This window comes from Coptis chinensis, chromosome 4, assembly GCF_015680905.1.
Source record: "Coptis chinensis isolate HL-2020 chromosome 4, ASM1568090v1, whole genome shotgun sequence".
In the NCBI taxonomy this organism is placed as follows: Eukaryota; Viridiplantae; Streptophyta; class Magnoliopsida; order Ranunculales; family Ranunculaceae; genus Coptis; species Coptis chinensis.
Window position 1 is genome coordinate 86154823 of NC_141459.1, and position 22856 is coordinate 86177678.

Sequence of the window (22856 nt, forward strand, 5' to 3'; positions counted from 1 at the left end):
TATTGAACTAACGTCCACATCTGTGATGAAACAAAGATTAAGGTTTTCTAATACTTTGAGCTATGGAATGAAATAGGAATTACTGTGACTTGATTTGTAATGTTGTGATTGGATATAGAGTTGATAATCACACTAACATGCACACTTTTGTAGATGTGTCAGTAAATAATAATGGTTACCTTACTTTGTAATCCAACTAATTATTCATAGTAATTGTGCTACTGGTGTATGGGACAGCTTACAAAGACATAGTCACAATGTAGGAGATTACACTGCTTTTGTATTGAATGTTTCATTGTAAAATGTGTGTTGAGACTTGGGATTCTACTCTCAAATATATCTTTTATAAATTGTAAAATTGTATATACATCTAGGTAACTAAAGAGTCATTTCATTATTTCTATGTATAGAACTCGAATGTAAATAAATGTTATTAAATCATTGATTGTCGCCACAACACAAACAATTGTGTATTAACTCGTTTAGTTTGTTTAATGATTAAAATAGGATCTCGATTCTTATTTATAATTATTATGATGCATTAGTATGTAGGAGTATCCCAGATTACATAATTGAAATGTCGTTAGCCATTTGTTTTTTAAGAGCAATATGTGGCATATCACTTATATGCCCACTTGCTCAGTTTCCCTTGAATAGTTCTTTGTATGTTATTCCCTACTCCGTTGGTCCTCTAAATGATCTTCTGTTGAGTGGACCTTGGAAGAATTCAATTTTAGATACAAGTAGTGGTTCGATATAGTTCTAAGATTGATATCCGGATTTACACTCACAAAACTTGGCAGGCAACTCATCCATACATCAATTGTTTGCATATCAAACAGACTATAAAATGTGTTCCTGAAGATTGACCTCTCAAGAAATCGACTCTTTTGGCTATCGATCGGTCGGTAACTTCTTCAAACCAACCCTGTATTATTTTTCTGTTCAACATCAAACAAAACGTTGATTTTGTTCTTTGAAAATGTATTTGAAATAAATATTCAAATGTAATTTTATAAGACAAAGAGGTTAGCATAGACAACCTAAGAGACCTTTGGGGATTTTGAAGAAATATGCTACAAAAACTGTTGTTCTTGATTTCGGTATCAATTTTGGAACTAGCGAGACGAAAGCTAACTATGAGGGGAATTTTATTATTGGACCGCAAGCAAAGAGTTTGGCAGGGACCGATCCAACAAACACGATTACTAGGATTTGGCGTCTTTTAGGCAGAAAATACGATGACCCACTGGTCCAGATCGAAAGAAATGAAAATGGTTTCCTATAAGATAGTCGAAAAAAATGAAAATGGTTTCCTATAAGATAGTCAGGGCTCCTAATGGAGATTTGTGTGTTGCCTATGGAAAGCAGTATTTTCCAACAAATATTGCAGCCATGATTCTGAAAGGCATAAAACAGACTGCAAAGAAGTACTACGGAAAGTCAGTATCTAATGCCAAGGAAATAATGAATGTTGGGTTAATGGCAAGGCTACATCCACTACTACTTATTAATGAGCCTATTGTCGCAATATCTTATGGGTTGATTAACAAAGAGGGTCTAATAGCAACTGCGGATCTTGGTGATAGGAACTTTGATGTCTCCATACTACGAATTTCCGATGGTGATCTCAACATTGTAGGAAAACACGATCCTTTCTTGGGTGGGGAGGACTTTGACAATGTCATAATGGAGTATTTGGTGAGTGAGATCAAATACATTCATGGGATTGATGCTACAATATAATCGCCAAGTTAGCTGTCCAAATGCTTCATCAATAGAAAGCTAAGGTAGGACTCTCATCTAGATTTGAAATTGATATCGATTTGTCTTTCGCTACTGCTGATGTATCAGCTAGAAAAGATATATCTATGCTTTACACTTACTAGATCAAGGTTTGAGAGCTTGCAATCCCCTTCAAAAAATATTAGAAAAACATAAATCCTTCAAACAAAGTATGCAATGAATCATTAGCTATCAATATACATATATTATTTATTCAAGTGGACTTTAGGTTTTTGAGTAATTAGCCATCTATGTAGCAAGTCCGGCCATAGGCCGGGCCAAATGGCTAGTAAAAAAACAAATAACTGAGTGGGACTCGTATTAAGAAGTCTGAGAGAAAGCAGGACAGCACTGAAGTCAACATATGTAGATTTGCATCTGAAACTGTGTCCTTGGAGAAAAGGATCCAGTAAGCCCCCTAGACCACGGCTTAGTCAGGAATAAATTAAGTGCTTTGATGGTGTTTCCTTTTCTGCTTCAGCAACAATGATACACGCTCAATGTCTACAGGGCAAGCTTGTAGACGACCAGTTAGTGACAGCAGAGGCTGAGGTGCCGCATCTTTCTCTGCAAGCTTCCTATTGTTGCAAGGCTGTCCTGTGAACTGCATCCCATTGATCACCATTGCTTGGAACTGGTTGTTCTTAACTAGATAAGCCTTGTAAACTGGGTTTTCATGTCCAGCCCGCGTGACCAATGTTTGCAACTGGTTCTTAGCATTGTCACCGCCACCGCCAGTACCATAGCCATTTCTCGAAATCACAACTGGTGGCAATGGTGCTGCTGCCGGAGTCACCTTGGAGGGTTTCAAGATTTGATGACCAAAGACAAACCTACCATTACATTGGTCTTCAGTTATCAGTAACCGCACTGCTGACAACAGCTCTCAGTGGATTTCGATATTCATCTTGGGATTCAAAAGCTGCATAAATATTATCATCAAAGTAAATAGGCTGTATAAAATAGTTGAAACATTCAGTAAATATTCTGTATCAAATAAAAATTCAATACTACATAAGGAGACTGGCGAAGAAAGTTTGTAGGAATTCATCATACCAAGTTACTAGGGTGATTCAAAATGGGAAGGGAAGGAGGGGCAAACTGACACTACAGTGTGACATGGAGATTAGATTTTATGACATACATTTTAATGTCTCTAAGAAATTGTTTGGTTTAAGTTTTCAAACAAATAAACAAAGTAAAATGTTCAAACAGGCCAATCACAAAGTGACAACCTATCACCGTGTGGTGTCTTAGGGACATACAAAAGGTATACGTCAACAGACTTGCACTCTTTACATGTGGAATAGCTCTTTCTTCTGGTAATCCATGGGCAATAGCTCTGGTAGACCTATTTAATATACCTGTTTTGTTTTTTCTTCTTTCTTTGAATCTGAAGTGAGCAATTACCATTTACATAGAACACGATAAACATATACTTAACATGAAAATCCAGTCAAGACAGCTAGCCCGAAACTGCAAAGTCTTGACTTGGCATTAACAGATTAGGGCATTATGCAATGTAACGATTAAAAGACTTATTTAGTTCCTGAATGTCCATCTCTTAGTGCATGGTTTCACATACTTTGATTTGAATGATCTTCTCAAGCCCTCTCTTTAAGTTTGTATAAGTTTCTGCCAAGGTAGGTTTCATGAAGAATTCTAGATATCCACCCAACATTTTCAAGTGCCTATCCTGTATAAATGTAAGGATTTCAGAAAAGAAATGATAAAAGAAGAACGAAGACAAACATGCACAATATATCACAGGACAGCAATAAAGAGTTCTCCTAGAAGTTAACTCACATTGTCTCCTCTGGAAAGTTTTCCTCCAAATAGTAGCAGCATAGAATCAGATATTGCAGTTGAATCCCGCAGGAAGACTGAGTTTACTTTCACCTTCTCATTAAATACTAGCCAGGGATATGGAATGTTCGACTCCCGACCATTAACTGAGTTCTACTAAATAAAATAAGGCATTCAAAATTAAGAACTTGAGAAAAAAAGAACCCACTTTTTTGCATTTAAGTACTTTAGGCAAGAGAAGATAGAGGAATATCTAAGAGATACAGCAATGCACTTGAGATAAGCATGCAGAAATAAATAAACAAACAATTGCAGCTCGACATAACAAAATAGTCATACATAGAATTTCTTTCCATCGATTCTTAATCGTACCTATTTCTGAGTAACCACCAAAAAAAGAATGTCCCAAGTATCAAAGCACACAATGTGCCTTGGATAAACACGCAGGGAAAGAAAAACAGTACAGCTGGAAGAAAATATGAAAAATAAACGTACTGAATAGAGAAGCACACGCCCATCCTCCATTGTCTTCAATGATACTGAAGTTTCCTTGTTCTGTAAAAAATACCACATCAGAATTTTATTGCAGCAGATTTTCAATGAGTGTATAGAAAAAAAATATGGATTGGATGAGGAAATAGAAAATTAATTTAGATGCAGCAAATTCCGTTTTCTTTTCTTTTTTTTTTTAACAAGGCATGCAAGAAACTGAGAGAGATATAATTCACCAAGTTTGCTGTTTATCTATGAATTGAACTAGTAACTTGACGTACTGACTTATTTTATTACTTTTTGAATGGTCTATTATGAGTCTCTTCAAATGAACCCAATATTTCTTAGCGCGTGTTTGAAGCCGGAAGTTCAACTTTCATAAAGTGTCACCATATTCTTTCTGTATACTCCCAAAATATATGAGACTTTCAAGCTGATTTCGGAGTTGATAGGACTGGTTTCGCACTCCAACTCCTTAATCTTGAGCAGTTCCAGCTCATCAGTAGAAAAATCCTAAAAGTAGGGAGTAGAGGTAGAGTTAGGATGTAACTTGAACTTGAGCAAGTTAAAAAGAGTTAAACATGTACCTAAAAATCCCAACTCCAGAAGTTGGATTCAAACACAGTCCTTAACTGCAATGCCTAGAAAAGTCTAAGATCATGAACAAGACATTTGCACATGGAACTTCGGTTTTAAGAGAAATAAACCACCCATCATTCATTAGTCATTACTTCCACTCTTCCAGTTTGGAGCACAAGTCAAAATTATATTGCTTGAATATAACAGGTATTTCTCCATCAAATGAAATCCAAATTCCTAATTCCATATAGCAGTCTAATGATGTGCAAGAACCCAAGTCAGTTGAATACTTTTCTTTGATGTTACACTCACTAAAGCTACCTTTGTGGAAGATGAAACCACAGAAAATTATTAAAAACGTACCCATCATGTAACTTAAGAAAACGTAATAAAGCATCTAAAAGCTCACTAAAGTAAATGCATTGCCATTTGCCACAGTCAGTAAACAGTATCGACACACAGCAGGCAAGAACAAACAGACAAAAAGTAAAACTTACAGGGAGAGACCCACCACAACTGAGCATATTCCTGGAAAAAGACCAGCACATATAACAGCACGGATGAGAGACCCATCATTGCTCCACAAATTGTAGACGTGAAGATCGTCGTCTACCACGCCAGTATCCTTGAGGATACAAATAAATTATTTCCTAAGGGAATCAATAGCTTTTAACGTTGGAGACGATAGGAAGTTCTTCAAGGATACTGGCGTGGTGATCACTGTAGTCCCCTGCAGCGAACTGGGCCTTCGCATGTTCTGCAAGCTGAAGAGAAGAGGTAACAACTTGTTTATTGTACCATTAACATAAGGAATCTTTATTGCTCAAGCATAAAATTTTAGTGGATTGGCTTTTATGAGAGCACCATTGCATAACTCAAATTTAAAGCAAACAACCATCCCAAAGACACAATCATTACAAACTCGCCATCAATATTTCTTTTTGTAGCAATCGAAAACCCAACTCAAACTATCCTATTATAGAAGATAATGTAATATCCTCAAAAGAAATCCTCAAAAATAAACTACTCTCAAAAAAAATGGCAACTTCTCTATGACTCCACTAAATGCAGTATGACACAAAGTGCACTAATGGAACAAATTAAAAGAGGGAAAGACTGCAAAAGTGAATTTTAACAGTCCCTGATAACTTGACTATAGCAATTTCAAATGAAATGAAAGAAAAGAAGAAATGAGATTACAAAGAAAGATTGTGACAAGAATCAACACCACTCCTTATTTTATACTGTGCTGAAAAAGTGAAAATACAACGACGCAACCAACCACACTTTACTAGAGAATCAAACAAGTACAATCTACTAATGCTCTCCAGATGAATGCACTTCAACACTCTTGGAACCGAGACAAGCGTCTCCAGGGACAATCCACAGTCCACATACACTAGGCATTGGTTTATGAATCTGGCACCTATAAATCCTAGATGAAGTGGAGTCAATAACAAGGAAAACGGTATACTGATAAAAATTCAGGATCCCAAGTTTCGCGCATTTGGTATTCAAAAAGTAACATAGTTCTCTCCACATGACATTATACCATCTCACTTTTCCACCCGTGCAGAATACATTTAAACATTGACATCCTCCATATTTGTACAATACATTGCATTATGCATACAAACTGAATCAAAGTTATCAAACACAATATTTTCAGGTTGTATTCTTCAGTTTTTTTGCTTAATCCTTATTCCGATAGTTATAGTGTGCCATTTCAGGATTTAAACCTCACACCCGTCATTATCTTCTCTCTCCTACACCAGATTTACATCTCTGGCCGTATTCCTCTTTCCTTCAGATATTGTTTTGTTTTAGCGTGTACGCTCTCTATAGAACACTTTAAGATGCATTAAGCCTGTCTTCAAAATACAGCTTTGGCACCCACATCGAAACTTATCCCACTTCAACAGCTAAGTTTTGAGTTTTGACTCTTTAAGAACATCATTTTGCCAAATGTTTTTCCGGACATTGGGGAATGTATTGTTGAAAGGAGGGTTTGTTTAAGACCCAATTAGGTGCAGAAACGTCTAGAACAGGACAGAAGAAACAACTGAAAGGGGGCATTACCAAATTTGAAAGAGCTTTTTTGTCTTGTACTGGTGTAAACGTGCCAGCACCTGATTGGATGGTAACTACACTAAGCAAACGGCAAACCCTTCTGACAGGTAAAATTCACTTGCTGAATAAAACTTACAAATGAATTTAAAAGGTAACCTACTCCCTCTCCCCCCACCCAAGCCACACACAGTAAAAAGTAAAAACAAATAGATAGCAATAGACAAATAGTTGGTTGACAGACATCAAATGAATACACTAAGATGTATGTATGAATGCTTTACTTACATCCTTCTTGTCAGTTGGCATTAAGAATGGATCTCTGACACTTAAACCAGCTACAACGGTCAAGATAGGGTCCAGGCAATTGAATATAGCCCCCATTATAAGCATCTTTCCAAGTCTTGGCTCAACAGGAAGTATGGACAAATGGCGTCCTGTTACAGAAGTTAGATGGGATAAGGTAGATTCTTTTTTTTGGGGGGGGGGGACTATACGTGATGTTATGCATTGAATGATGAACTTGGAGAGATAAAAGAAAAAGCTCCAATAATTTTCAAATACTCAATAGCATTTTGAATCTAAAAGAAAGATTATTAAAAGAAAAATATGATGGAATTGTGACAATTTCACGTCCGGGAAAATAATTGGCAACTATAAGTTTTATAAAACAAAGCTTCATAATGAGACGACCCTTTTTTATCTGAACATAGTGAAACAAATATGAACATAGTACAAAATGTCGTTCTGGGGTGAAACATCGGCACCCTGAAATTTTGAAATTTTACAACACTTGGACAGTGACAGATAAAACACCGGTATCTCGCAAACTTTTACAGAAATTCCAAATGTCGATTTTCTCAAATTTTCAGCTGATACAGAGAAACTTTATGCATTTTGTTCTAATGCTTACAAGTAACAAGAGGACCAGATTCATGTAAAAATTTGAGGAATATACTAACTTACAGATAACAGCTCTGGAGACTGCAAGGCTCTAGAAAGGAACTCTGATATACTTCCAAGCTGCAGACTCTTAATTTGTAGACAAATAGATTGCAAAGGTGTCCTTAAGAGTTCAGGCAACTGGTTATCTGCAAAGGCATCATATACACATCTGGGATAGAGACGGAAACATACACCTGGTTGAACACGACCAGCTCTTCCTCTTCTCTAAACGAACAGAAAACATATCACATCACCAAAAAAAAAGAGTCAGCCATACCCGAGGCAATTTGGCGATGCGTACAAGGCCAATGTGAAAGTAAGAGACTTGTCTGGCTTATAAAGAGCCATTTATCTTGATTTCTTTTTTATCGCTAAAGCGAAAATTTTCGTTAGAAATAAGTAGGTAAAAAAACCCTACAAGTACAACAAGAAAGAAAAAGAAAAAACTAGCCTCAAGAAGTAAAGTGAGAAACATCGAATGCAAGAGATTGAGGGAGGAGGGTGAGGTAAATGAATATTGATTTATATTGATACGCTTATTAATCTATATATATTCAACATCAAACTTCATGGAACTTCAAGAGTCAGAGAACAGTCATGGATGGATATAAAGTATACTTCAAGGTATCTCGTAATACTAAAGTAGATCCTGAAGATCATTCAAGCAATCTTAATTGTCCAGCAGAAGCCTTCGAGATCCAAGAGGGGAGCAAACAAGGAGTATTATTTAAGGCATCATATGACATCTCTTTTGCTTTTCCACAATCAATTACAAAGACAACATCATCAATGGTAATGCTTGTCTCTGCTATGTTTGTAGATAGCACTATCTTCCTCACTCCACCTTCAGGCTTATGGAATATTAACCTCTGCATGTCATTGGAATAACTAATTATGAGAAATACAAGGAGTACAAAGCATTAGAAGGCAAGTAACAAGTCGCACTGTAGATGTTTGAAACCAATATCAATAGAATGATAATCTGCTCCACAATGAAATTGAACATAAACTGAAAACAAAAATTTCTAAATTATAAACTATACTTATATCAGAGGCTGGGACGCGGTGGAGCTGTGGAGGTGTTCAATGATACTCTTCAGATGTTCACTTGCAGGGATTTCGCCATCCACATGGTCTTCCTCACATTTGTTGTTTTTTAAATTTTAGGATTGGTATGATATTTGCTTAAATCATAGAGATCTATAAATCTCTGATGATTCAGAGACTCACGTGTCTCGGTTTTATAAAGTCATCAATCTGCCTTGGCCTGTCCCACGAGAGAACTGGTACTCACCTACTAGGATTACTCAGATCTAACTTTGTCGGTGTGATTTTTATGGTCCTCTTTTCAGGCATTAGTCCTGTCCTTGGAGGCTTATACTTAATGAAAGGTTGGGCTCGTTACACCCCCATCCTGTCTAGGTCACTAGGTGGACCTTTTCACATATTAAAATACTAGTAAAGTTCCCCATTGATTATACATATATAAAAAAATAAAATAATAGTTAAGTGGTAGTTATTTTCTTAATCTCCCGCCCTGTTTATGGGTTTTACCCCCAATTGGATGAAGACGTTTATAACCTGAACCCAAAAAAAAAAAAAAAAATGGTCATATAATAAAATTTGACACCCCATTCCCCAATTAACCATGCATTAGTATGTTGACAATACCAACATTATCCTTATATTAACCAGTGCCACCCAGTGTCATCCTCTTCTTCAGGTTCAGGGGAAGGAAGAGGATGATATAGCTTGACAAATGGCAAAGATACAAACAGAACGCACACACTGCATACTTATACTCCATCCACAGGAAACCGCACAGGCCAGGAGGCATTTAGCCATTTACACATCACACATGCCCTTATCACGCATGTGTGATGTGTCATCCTGCATACTATACTCCATCCACAGGAAACCGCACAGGCCAGGTGGGATTTGCACATCACGCATGCCCTTATCTAGAGGCTGTGTGGTTTAAAGCATGTATATTTCGAGGTTGTGAATTGTTTTCCATACATTTTGATGCAAGCATATACAGGAGGCCTTTTGAGGCATGAGATGTAGAGAAATCATTCAGAAAAAAGTGAAGAGCTGCTGCTAGGACGGTAGAATTTAACAAGGACGTTTATGACATGGACTACTTAGATTGTTTTAACTTAGAGATCAGTTTTCAAATCCCTGAAGACGTAAAATTGACTGATCTTACTGGAGAGGATAGATCTTCACATGTGGTGACCATCTCCTCCAAATACCAACATCTGTATCTCCAAGTGGGACATATCAACACAAAAACTCGCCACTGGAGTTTACGTACAAAAACTCGACAATAGAAGGGATAGGTAACTACTGATGATGATTGCTGATGCAATCACCAATTAAACAACAATGTTACCTGTTTGGAGCTGGCCATTGAACCATGACATGAAAGCAACAGAACTCTGCTTGGATCTCCCAAAAGTGGGTGGGCCTGGAGCTGATCCTTCAGAGCATTTATGTCATCCCACCCAGTCATAAAAACCAAAATGGCTCCAGGCGTTTCATTGCTACATTTATGGCATAAAACATTTTCTATAAGATTGAAGCCAATAGAATCTGGATTCCAACAAGATAAAGAATCCTGGGTCTGCGGGCTGTAGTCCTTGAAATTCGCAACTTCAAGTGCATCCTGTTCAAAAGTTTAAAAGAGTATAATTTTTTTTAGTTATTTTAAAAACAAAAGATTCAGATAATGGAAAACATGTTTCCTTAAATGTTTACCATACCTCAACAATAAATGTGATTTGGCTCTTCCTCTTCCGAAGAGTTTGCTTCTGTGTTTTCCATGACTTATCTTGACCATAATCATCTGTTTGATTATATGGAGTCAAATCATACCTAGTCACTTCCAGAACATCCTCCAGAAAATGAGTTCGAACAGGATATGTAAATTCCTGAAATGAAGCAGAAAACTAAAGTTCAATATATTTTCCATTATGTTGAAGCTAGCTATGCACTTAACGGACCGAAAAAAGACAAGTGGATTCTATTTGAAGTAATAGCTACAACCGTCAAAAGTTACTGCTCTATTGAGTCAATCAACTGGGGAGGGGGGGAGGGACAAAAAAATTTTGTCTCCTCACATGCTGCAGTGTGCCTTTTTGCTTTATTCTAACATTATTTGTATATATGTATCTGATGCCATTAAATGTAAAGTGAGTGGGACAGCCCTACAACTTCAAGATGATGCTTTCCAAGTTTCCAGACATCTCAGACACGTTTCAAAATATAACCTCCAAAAATCAGTTCAGTAGTAACAACTTCGTGGTAAGGTCAATTGCATCTATAAAACCCCTATCCAATCTCTATCTTTCACCAGCCACGATGTATTATGCTATCTAGTGTTCTTCTCCAGTATGAACCTACTACCAGCCTAGCACACAGAAAATACTCATCCGACTAGCAAAGTCGGTAAAACCTTTGGGTGATGATACCAGAGGTCTGGGGCTTGAATCCCACCAGCATCAAAGAGTTACTGATCTCATTTAAAACAGGCTTACCAACCAAAAAAAAAAAAAAAAATACTCATCTCTCCTTTGTCTCAGATAGTAACCTGTGAAAAGAGCAACGACACTAAAAAAGTGAAGGATAACTAGAAAGAAAGCACGACCCATGTCCATCCAGTTACGATGAATATATACATCATCATGGTGACCTATCACACAAATGGTAATAGAAGAACTCAAACCATATCAATAACTGAGATTTCTGAGGAATAAATATTCGGTTACTTCTGCACATAAATTATACTTGTCATTTTATCAAAGCATCTAAAACTTACAGGGATGTATACCATCGGAGCACCACCGAAGTAGGATGAGAATAGTTCAGCATTTAAAGTTGCACTCATCAAAATCAATCTCAGTTCTGGTCGACGAGGAAGGAGGTCTTTTAGGACAACAAGAAGAAAATCTGACATCAAGCAAAGGAAGAGTAAGAATCCACGATAAAATACTCGAGCATTAAACTTGAATTGTGTCAGGGATCTACCTTCATTAGTTCCCCGTTCATGAATCTCATCCACAATTATATGAGATACACCTTTCAAATTTCTGTCTACTAGTAATCTTCTTAACAAAATGCCTGTGGTGCAAAATAGAAGCCTTGTATCCCTTCCTTTTATACCCTCTAGATGAACTTTATAACCAACCTTTTAAAAGAAAAACAAAGAATACACATTTAATTTATTGAGAAATAAAAATTACTTTGTCTCTATAAGAAATCATGAAGCAGAAACTGAGAGATTCACCCAGATTTTCCCCTTTCCACAGCTACTCTTTCAGAAACAGCCATAGCAGATATTCGTCTTGGTTGTGTGCAAATAATACTGCAGGCAGCTCCACGTTCAGTTTTGATTTCAGCTTCTAAAATGTATTGAGGAACCTGTGTGGTCTTACCACAACCAGTTTCACCTGTGATGACAACGACCTGAAAACATCAGAAAGTAGCCAACCATCACTACATATTACTTATCAAGAAAACTAACGAAACCCTTCCACCAAAAGAACAAAGGAAAAGATAGGCGTTGATACGGCACATAAAAAATCTTTGCCTTCATCTTCTTTCAGAAAATGGACCAGAAGTTGTCGTGGCCAAGGGAAGACTAAACTGAAGGAAAGTTTCCTCGAACTAAGCCTGGCCGCTTGGGACTGCTCTTGAGTCTTGACCCATCCTCAAGAACATCCAGAGAAATGAGAAGTGAAGACTATTTCTTGGAAAGGAAATAGTTATGAATATCATGTATCCTAAACTATTACTAATGATTCAATCATTCCATTTATCGCTTTGAGGTAATGAAGGTGATAGTTATTACGACAAATTCTTTCTTACAAGAACTAGTCAAGGAAGCCAAACTTTATCGACATTTTTTACTTGGGATAATAAGCTAATCATTACAAAAGAAGGGGATTGGGGGGGATCAGTTTTCACCATCATTTTCATTATAGTTAGGCTATATTTAGCAACATTATTTGAGAATGGACATTAGGCCTTTGTGCCCATCATTAGGTATCAGTAATAGTTCAAAGTTACACGTGACATGTATCATCTTTGTAATCTCTTGAAATTTAAACAAAACTATGGGAGTTAGTATTACTAGTCTTAGTAGCATATGTTGTGCACATGTATAGCCCAAGGACATCTTTGTAAACTGTAGTCTCTTAAAACCTAATATATAAAGGGGCCACTCTCTCACTTGAGAGAGGACTAATAGCTCTATCAATATCAATATGGTATCAGAGCAACCACCAAGAAGAGTTTGAAGAAAAGAAAAAGGAAGTCATTTATTACCACCACGACCTTCATTCTCTTTCATGGGTTAGGTATGTTATTCCGTGACTCTAGCAGCAGTACTATGAAGAATGTTGTTCTTCAGTTTATAAAGGTTGATTCTTGATTTCAACCACAACATTTCTTTATTTCTGGATCTGTAGTTATCCATTTCTCTCTCAACAATAATCAACTGTGAGCCTCCCTTGTGTTTGATGAAATTGCTGAGTCAATTTGTGACAAGTATTTCAGCTCTCCAGTTGGGTATAAATTCCATGTTAAGCTTTCCAGCTCTCTATTCTATTAAAACCTGTTGAGTGTTTTTGTGTTGTGTGTTCTCTTGGGTCTTGGTTCCTAGATGATGTCTATGGATACCCCTATTGATGTTGTTGTGCCTAGTGTTAATAGCAACACTAATGTTAATGCCCAATCCGTCACCTTAGACAAATTAAATGGGAATAACTTCAAGACATGGTCTAGGGCAATTGTCCATTATTTGACTAGTAAAGGAGTTGAAGGATTGGTGGATGGAACTTATATTCGTCCGAGTGAGACAGAGGAGAAAAAATACAGTCAATGGAAGAAACACAATAGTATGGTTATTGGATCTGTTGTGCTCACAAGTCCTTGGTACTCGTCCTTTCCCATCCTTAATGACTGCCTTTTCTCTTATTGATGATGAAGGCAGACGACGAATGCTTCGTCATAGTAATTCACCAACTCTTATGGTTCAAGGTCTTGCTGATCATTCAACACTTGCTTTTGACTCTTCACAGTATAGATCTCCTAGCAAACGTGGTTGTGGTCGTGGCCATGGTGGTCGAGGTCGTGGCTCTGTTGTTTGTTCCCATTGTGGGAAACCTGGACATGAGAGGTCTAGATGAGTGGATGCTATAAGTTGAATGGCTTTCCTCCCGGTTATTTTGAGAGGTCACAGCATTCTAATTCTGGTAGAGGATATGGGAACCGCCCTACAGTCGCAGTTGTGCACCCCCTGCATGCTCAGAATGACACTACAAGTATATCATCTTCTGATGTTTTTAGTCAACTCAAGTCAACTTCAACTAATGTAAGGACAGCTTGAGGCCATGATGCGTGAGCGCACTGCCTCATCCTCTTCTTCAGGACCACCTACAGCTTCCGTTGTTCACTCAGGTATCTCGTCTGCGTTTTCTGTCTCCCCATCTACTTGGGTTATTGGCTCTGGTGCCTCAGAGCATATGACTGGTGAGTCCCACCATTTTTCTGATGTATCACCTGCTTTTTCTTACCACTTCATCTGTTCGTCTTGCTGATGGTTCTTATACACCAATTCAGAATGCAAGATGTATTCCATTATCATCCTCTATCTCTTTATCCTCTGCCTTGCATGTTCCAAAACTTGCTTTGAATTTGTTGTCTATTAAGTCGTTTAACCAAATCTCTTGGGTGCTCAGTTACTTTTTTTCCAAATCATTGTGTTTTTCAGGAGCCGAGTACGAGGAGGATTTTTGGCAGGGGATATAAGAAAGATAGACTTTATATGTTTGGGGAAGTTCCATCAGCTTTGACTACTATTACCCTTGAGTTTCCTGATTCTAGTCACCACCATTTTGACTCCAAAACTTTACACTTATGGCACGCCCGTATGGGACACGCTAATTTCCAACATCTATGTCATTTGTTTCCTGCTTTAAAAGCCTTTTGTAGATCAAACAACTTTAATTGTGTTGTTTGTGAGCTTGCCAAGCACACACGTACTTCTTATGAGTAGATGTTCCCCTCTTTTTGATTTAATTCATACTGATGTTTGGGGGTCTGCTCCTATTACTTCTTTTGATGGTTATCGCTATTATGTTACCTTTATTGATGATTTTTCTAGGTGTACTTAGATATATTTGCTAAAATCTCGTACCGAAGTCTTGCCCACTTTTATCAATTTTACGAAAATAATTCAAACACAATTTGGAGTTATTGTTAAATGTGTGCGTTCTGACAATGCCAAAGAGTACGTCTCTAGTGATTTCAAACAACATCTTTTGACCATGGGTGTTCTTCAACAACTTACTTGTCCCTAAGTCCAGAGCAAAATGGTGTGGCAGAGCGTAAAAATCATCATCTCATGAATGTTGTAAGATGCCTTAATCGAGGCATGAATGTTCCAAAATGTTTTGAGAGCATGGCTGTTATTACTGCAGCTTTTTTTAATTAATCGGACTCCTAGTAGAATTCTTGGAGGTCAGGTTCCCATACACCTTGTTAAGCCTAGATATCCTCTTTTTTCTCTTGCCCCTCATGTTTTTGGATGCATGTGCTTTGTTCAAGATCGTTGCCCACAACGTGCAAAATTGGATGATAAGTCCATTAAATGCCTTTTTCTTGGTTATTCTTCTCAATCTAAGGGATATCGATGTTACGATCCCATATCACATCGAGTAATTCATTCTAGAGACGTGACTCTTTTTGAGAGTGTTCCCTACTATGCACTACCATCTGTCGAGGAAACTCCTTTCAATATTTCACAGGTTTCACCACCTGTCATACCTATGCCAGTTTTTCAGGATCATGATTCGGCAAGATAGTTGTATGGGCAGGTTTACAGTTGACAACGATACAAGCATCATCCCTTGCCACCCCCCTCCTCGACTCCAAGTAATTCCTCCCTTGATATTGGTTTGCCTACACCTATGCATATCAATGATTCTGAGCTTCCTATTGCTCTCCGGAAAAGAAAACGTACTTGTGTTACTAATCATCCCATTGCCCATTTTGTTTCTTATAGTGGTATTTCTTCTTCGTATTCCTCTTACCTTGCGTCTACTGATTATATCTGGATACCACGAATTGTTTCAGAGGCATTACAAAATACTTATTGGAGAGCTGCTATGGAAACTGAGATGAGTGCATTGCAACAGAGTCATACTTGGGAGATGGCTTCTTTTCCCTTGGGGAAACAACTTGTTGGATGTAAACGGGTATTTACTGTGAAGTACAAGGAGGAAGGATAAGTCGAGCACTACAAAGCTCGACTTGTAGCAAAGGGTTTCACCCAAACACCACGGACAGACTATGGCGAGACATTTGCTCCTATAGTGAAGCTCACTTCTATTCGGCTCCTTATTTCTCTTGCGGCTTGCCATCATTGGCCACTTCACCAGTTGGATGTGAAGAATGCATTTTTTCACGGCAATTTGACCGAGGAGATTTATGTCTCCACCTCCTGGTTTTTTGCTTCAAGGAGAGGATTCAAGGAAAGTGTGTCGGCTTCTGAAGTTTATTGATAGGTTGAAACAGTCTCCACGAACATGGTTTCAACGGTTCAGCTTTGCTATATTATCCATGGGATTTGCTCAATGTCTGTCAGACCACACACGTTTTATTCATCGAAGTGCATCTGGACTTCGCACTATAGTTTTAGTCTATGTAGATTATATTATCATTACAGGAGATGACACCTTGTACATAGCGAAAGTGAAAGCAAACTTGGGAACGACTTTTGACATCAAAGACTTGGGCCCTATGAGATATTTTCTTGGGATCGAGGTTGCTCGTTCAAGACATGGCATTTCCCTCTCCCAAAGGAAGTATACTTTGGATTTATTACATGATACTGGTATGATGGGTTGTCGTCCCTCTCAGACTCCTATGGACCCCAATCATCGCCTTCACGCTGAGGTTGGTGATCTACTCCCTGATCCGAGTCGCTACTAGCGATTGGTTGGACGCCTTATATACTTGACTAACACGAGGCCATATATTGCATTTGTTGTTAGTACGGTTAGCCAATTCATGCATTCTCCTCGTACTACTCATATGGATACAGTTGATCGTATTCTCAGATATCTCAAGTCAGCTCCAGGGCTAGGCTTGTTTTATCCAGTAGGAGGTTCTCCTGATCTAGTTAGCTATTCTGATGCTGATTATGCCGGTTCTCTTTCTGATCGTCACTCTACCTCGGGTTTGTGTACTTTCTATGGTGGTTGTCTCATATCATGGAAAAGTAAGAAACAACGTGTTGTCTCACGCTCCTCTGCAGAAGCTGAGTACCGGGCTATGGCCCATGGTGCTTGTGAAATCTTATGGTTGCGCTCTCTCCTAATTGAGTTGGGTTCCCCCCCCTCTGAAGGGTCTCCTCTTCATTGTGATAACCTAGCAGCTATTAGGATAGCATCTGATTCAGTTCTCCATGAGATAACTAAGCATATTGAGGTAGACATTCACTTCCTGCGAGAGAGAAGGTTCAGGGCGGCATCATTATTACTATTCCTGTTCGGTCTTCAGATCGGTTGGCTGACATGTTCACAAAGTCTTTAGGACCTACAGTTCTCCACTCCAATGTAGTCAAGTTGAGCTTTATCGATATCTTCGCACCAGCTTGAGGGGGAGTATGGGAGTTAGTATTACTAGTCTTAGTAGCACATGTATAGTCCAAGGGCCTCTTTGTAAACTGTAGTCTCTTAAGACTTAATATATAAAGGGCCACTCTCTCACTTGAGAGAGGACTAATAGTTCTATCAATATCAATACAATAGAAGGGAATTCAAAAAAAGATGAAACAGTATACATCAATTTCAGCCATCAAGAAATTACCTGATTTTGTGAAATCATCGTCAATAATGCATCCCTCTCATTGTATGATGGTAAACTTCTACGAAATCTTTGCATTTTTTCACCTTCTTCAGATTCCTATCAAATAGTGACAATTACAGCAATAGTAGCGGATTAGAAAGGAAAGTTTCCAATAATGCACAATTAAAAAAAAAATAAAAAATGAAGACATGTTGTACCTAGTGAGTACAATATGCTCAATAAAACAAGATAGCAATTGATTGGTGTACTCACTGAGGAACGTCGAAAAAACCTATGGACCACTTGTGGGCAGTGTTGTATTACTAGTACATTTATCTATATATGTCTAACTTTATTTCGACTAAATGTGTGTCTTTCTGATAGATATACAAATATTATTATATGGTGAAGTGGGGAAGAATGAAATAGAGGGGAACTTTCTTCCATAGATGCAGGCACAGGCTATATGTTTCGGTGAGCCTGGGGGCTAGCGGCAAGCCTAGGCATATTCCACTCAAGCCCAAAGGTGAGACTAGAGCAAAGAGTTAGTCATCACCTATGCAGGCTTTGACCACACAGCTCTAAGCATTAAGTCCTAAAGCGGCATTGATAAGTTGAAAACACGACACCGAAGATGATGGTAGTAATGGGGACCCACACCACAAAGATAAAAGCAATTAAAATAAAAGGTTGGATGACAAACCCAGCCCTGATATCAGATTTGACTAGTAAGTAATATTGGAAATAATAACAAACATTTAAGAACTTCCCTAGGCCAATAATCCATAGAATTATCTTCTTTTTTTTACCGATTAAACAATAAATTTTAGCAGTGTAACAGAGGGGGTCACAGTACAACCCCATTTACAAGCAAATTAAACCATAAAATTTTCTTCTGATGCCAACATCCTCGAAAAAGGAGGTTTCACAAAATGAATGAGAGTCCTGGAGGGTAAAAAGGTCAAACTGAGGCCACCAATGGTCACACGTTATTTATCAAGTAATAAATCTCCAACAAGCAAAGTAACATTTGAAACATAACAGAATAACTAAGGTGTGCAAATTTTGAAAACAAGGATAACACAATCCAACAAAAATAGACACGTAGACTAACTTATCCAGAAGAGGTTTCTCAAAGGAAATCCTGAGATAAATTGGGTTACTTCCTATTTCTTGAATATACCTGCCAAGCTTGTTGCTGATCAAGTAACTGCAAACTTCTCCTCCTAAGGATTCTCCATCCCAAAACTCGTTTGGGGCTCCTGCTGCTCAAAAAATCCTTCATAATTGGAAATACTGCCACCACTGGAAGAGTTCCTGTTCTAGGCGCCTTACGCATGTATTCTATAAGTAAATCATCAACCCTTCTTTGTAGACCAAGCTTTGTGATCACCTGGCAATTCTTGAGAATGTCAATAATTCTACAGAAAGAATGCTGTGAAAATGGTCACCAAAAAAGCAGGGAAGCCACTTTCCAATTGTTACTGAGAGAAAAACTTGTACATGTTGGGGATTTTTTTTTAGTTGATACCTATGTTCAAAGAATATTCAAGTCCCTTACGCTACTACAGAACATATGTTGCTCATTACATAGGAAATTACCTCTCTATCATCCAAATCAAATCTGTAGTTTGCCAGTTGTACTTAACTCACAACAACAGCTTTCGGATATTTAGTTAATCATAAACAAAACGAATATAATATATACCTATACAAACCCAATTTAGTTGCGAACAATCAAAATCGTTTCTGTCCTTTTTATCTTTCAATACAACCTCCTGTCCACTTTTGTCTTGCACTTCCACTTAACATTTCCCAACATACAAATTTACTATAGAATAAAAATAAAAATAAAAATAGTAGAACAAGGTACCATGAGAATATCATACTCCTTTAGTCCTTTTCCACATATTATTATTATTTAAGTCGAGGTGATGACGTGGCATTTGATTTAGAAGAAACGACGATGGACTTTAGAGGGATTGGCTGAAGGGGATTTATTACATTTCTCTTTCATTATTGTTTGGGGGTTTGAGGAAATTTTTAATTAGAGAGTGGAAAGTGGGAATGGTGGTGAGTAGTTGTTGTTGTTGTTGGTGTTGGGTTTAGGAACATGGGCCGGTTTCTGATATTTCTTGTTTCTTATGCTGCTGAATGCTGATCCGCGTTGAGCATGTGTTGGGATTTGGGAACTGGGGAGTGACTGAAACTTAATTTTTAGGGGCAGTTTCGGTCTTTTTTTAGAATTGCTGAACCGTGGTCGCGTGCGATATATTTTCGCCACATGCATATCGTTTGGTTGTCACAGTAATTCTTGAGCAGCGCCTACTCGGATTTATTTAACGACCTATTATTTCGACTGGATAATTTTGGTTTGCATTGACATATACACTACTCGCATCTCGATGTAAATTAATGACACGTGTCTGTATATTTTACAAATGCCAACAATTAATGGAAAATACACGGTGAAATCAGAGTATCAAGCTATAACCGTCAATCAAAACCCCGCTCTCTTTGATTGGAGAATCATCTGGAAACTTCGGTGCCCCCCGCGAGTAAAGGTATTCATGTAGAAACTTGCGCTTGATGCTTTAAACTCATCCTCTAACCTATTCAATATAGGTTTAAACTTTAACCCAGACTGTGTCTTCTGTAAAAGTTACCCAGATACCTCACAACACCTGTTTAAAGAATGCCCTTTCACTCAGACAATACGGAGACTCAGCCCAATCCCCCAAATTTTTAACGCACCCTTCAATGACACACCGCAGAGATGGATATCAAAGACTCAACAATTATTGAGAAATCAACACAGAGATATACCCTTTGCTATGGAACTCTTTGCAATCATATGCTGGAACATCTGGAAGAGCATAAATGAAATGATTTTTTAACAAAAAAGGATCACTCCTCAAGGCACAATCAAAGCTAGTCTTGTTTTCTGGAGAAGCACAAAGGATGCCCAGTCACTACTCCTTAAACCCAAGAGACCGAAACAACTCCTTCATCTCTGCTGGAAGCCTCATTCACCTTACACGTAACTCTAAACACCGATGGTGCAAGTCACGGAAATCCGTGCCCCTCAGAGGTATGGGATGTGTATTAAGGAACTATGACGGGGTTTTATTGCGGCATCGATGGATTACGCCCCTTTCGAACATCTTCGGGCGAAGCTTTGGCCATGAGACTAGGTCTATACCTAGCAATCTCCTATGGCATCACCCACATACATATCCAAAGTGACTCCCAGGCTTTGATCAAATGCATTAAGGGAGAAGACAGGGATAGTCCATGGGAGGCAGTTGGGATCATTGAGGATACTCGCCAACTTTTCTCTTTGTTCGAAAACATATCCATCGTCCACATATATAGAGAAGGAAATGCAACAGCTGACACACTGGCACAGTATGACATTTATTTAGCTCGTCACATGAGCTGACATGATAGACCTCCAGATATCATCTGTAAAGATCTCTTTTTCAACTGTATGGGTATTTCCACACCCCATTTAGTTTAAATAATATGAAAAATGTTTGAGGAAAAAAAAAACTAATAAAGTTGGTAAAACTTTTGGGTGATGATATGGGAGGTTTGGGATTCAAAACCCGCCGCATCAATGTTACTGATATCGTTTAAAAATAGGCTTGCCAATATATATATACTAGGAGTAATATAGTCATTTGAAGTATATCAATTTCAATTGAAAAATTTATACTAAATAAGTTAGTGGATATAGTTAATTGATTGTGAAATAGTTAAATTAGTCAAAATTAATTTGTCGTAATATTGTTAGAGACAAACTATACGTTGAAGTTAGTGGATATAAGAGCTTGTTACTTATAAGTTTGTGTAAGTAAAGCCTTGATACTTACTCTTGTCAGACTTATAAAGAGTAAACATATATATATTAAAAAAAATGTCTACCACGTACTTATAAGTTGCTGGGGAAAAACACAGAAAAAGTTGTCAACCACTTACAATTAGAATAAGTAATCAGCACTGACAAAAACAAATAATCAAAGACGCCCTAATCCTGCATGACCTAACTTATAGTCTATCAAATTGGAGTTGTTATATTTGATATGAAGATGTTTTAGAACAAATTCAATAATAACTCAGAATTTCATCAGCTTACACGGCGAGAAAAATGGGCCAACACAATAGTAGCGTCTATTTTAACAATAACAGTAATGTAAGACGCAGGATCAGTTGTCACTTATTTTTCACCTTTTTTTTTTGTTGTTATACATCCACACTTTAAAAACATGTTTCTTAACTCCAATTTCCCAACAAAATTGACTAAGAGCAGTAGCATCAGATTTATGTGTTCTCCAACCTCATATATCAGCAAACTGTGTCATTCTACTCTGCTACACCTTGGTGAATTTTGTTCTAAACCGTTTGCTCTTCACGCTATTATAATCACCACCCCCACCGACTTCTTCTAACATTTGATCATCAGGTTATTGTAATAGGGGTGCTTGATCACTTCCAGCTGGACCAGAGAGCTGTTGACGGTGGAAATTTCTATGGCACCCACATGCGGCACATTTAAGATAAAAATCTCTATTTTCAACAACATGACCACCATGACTTATAGGTATGTACTGACCACATCCATCTTTAGCATGCCCGCCAATTGAAACAACATGATTTCTCATGCACTCTTTATAACTCACAACCTTGGGTTCTGATATAACGAATGATCCACTGTTGTTTGACGCGGTTGTTGTATTCGTGAATGGAACTATGCTTAATTCTAAAACCCTTTCTTCCATGATCTTCAAAGATAAATGAAATTTTTTTGCTAGGGAAGAAAAATGTCTACGATAAAATGAAATTTCCTCAATTTATAGGCATAACGTGCTAGGGTTTTGGTAGCTGTTTCCACATTACTTTATTATAGTTTTATACCTAACAACAATTCGATTTTTCTGTATACAGCAACGATATTATTTTTTTAGACAGAAACTTCAATCTGTCAAACAAAAATATTTTATTTTCACGGGGCACATAAAGGGAAACTTGTGTCTATAGCCTTTAAGTGATATGTATCAGTCCCACTTTGTTAATTTGTTGAGAGAAAAACTTTAGTGAGTGCTTTACTTTTTGCCTTATATGGGCCCCATTGTAACTCGAGCTCAACGCAATCCTAACTCTAGTGGAGTGGAATGAAGTTGAAGTTTCTTTCATTGTCATCTAACATTGAAACCAAAATTTTAACTAATGAAATATGTATTATTATTTAAGTAGATTACATTAATTAACTTAACGTTACATGAGAAAAGTAAATAATAATTTATAGTTAATAGTGATTAAATAAT

General features: G+C 37.6%; 1 long non-coding RNA gene and 1 pseudogene across 2 annotated transcripts; one reads left to right on the forward strand and one right to left on the reverse strand.

The window, feature by feature from the left end:
* Window positions 1–1970: 1970 nt before the first annotated feature.
* On the reverse strand, window positions 1971–22310 carry LOC147505328 (DExH-box ATP-dependent RNA helicase DExH3-like; annotated as a pseudogene). Its single transcript, XR_015221063.1, has 19 exons — window positions 22022–22310; window positions 20356–20395; window positions 18713–18950; window positions 17551–17646; window positions 11963–12141; window positions 11919–11925; window positions 11704–11863; window positions 11495–11625; window positions 10440–10607; window positions 10070–10342; window positions 8351–8543; window positions 7696–7901; window positions 7253–7310; window positions 7018–7199; window positions 5174–5426; window positions 4087–4146; window positions 3592–3744; window positions 3371–3481; window positions 1971–2707 (listed from the first exon to the last, which is right to left on the reverse strand). The product of XR_015221063.1 is annotated as a DExH-box ATP-dependent RNA helicase DExH3-like (transcript).
* On the forward strand, window positions 12800–17451 carry LOC147505329 (uncharacterized). The gene is made up of 2 exons (XR_015220579.1): window positions 12800–14208; window positions 14450–17451. It is a non-coding gene; the product is annotated as an uncharacterized LOC147505329 (long non-coding RNA).
* Window positions 22311–22856: the final 546 nt, after the last annotated feature.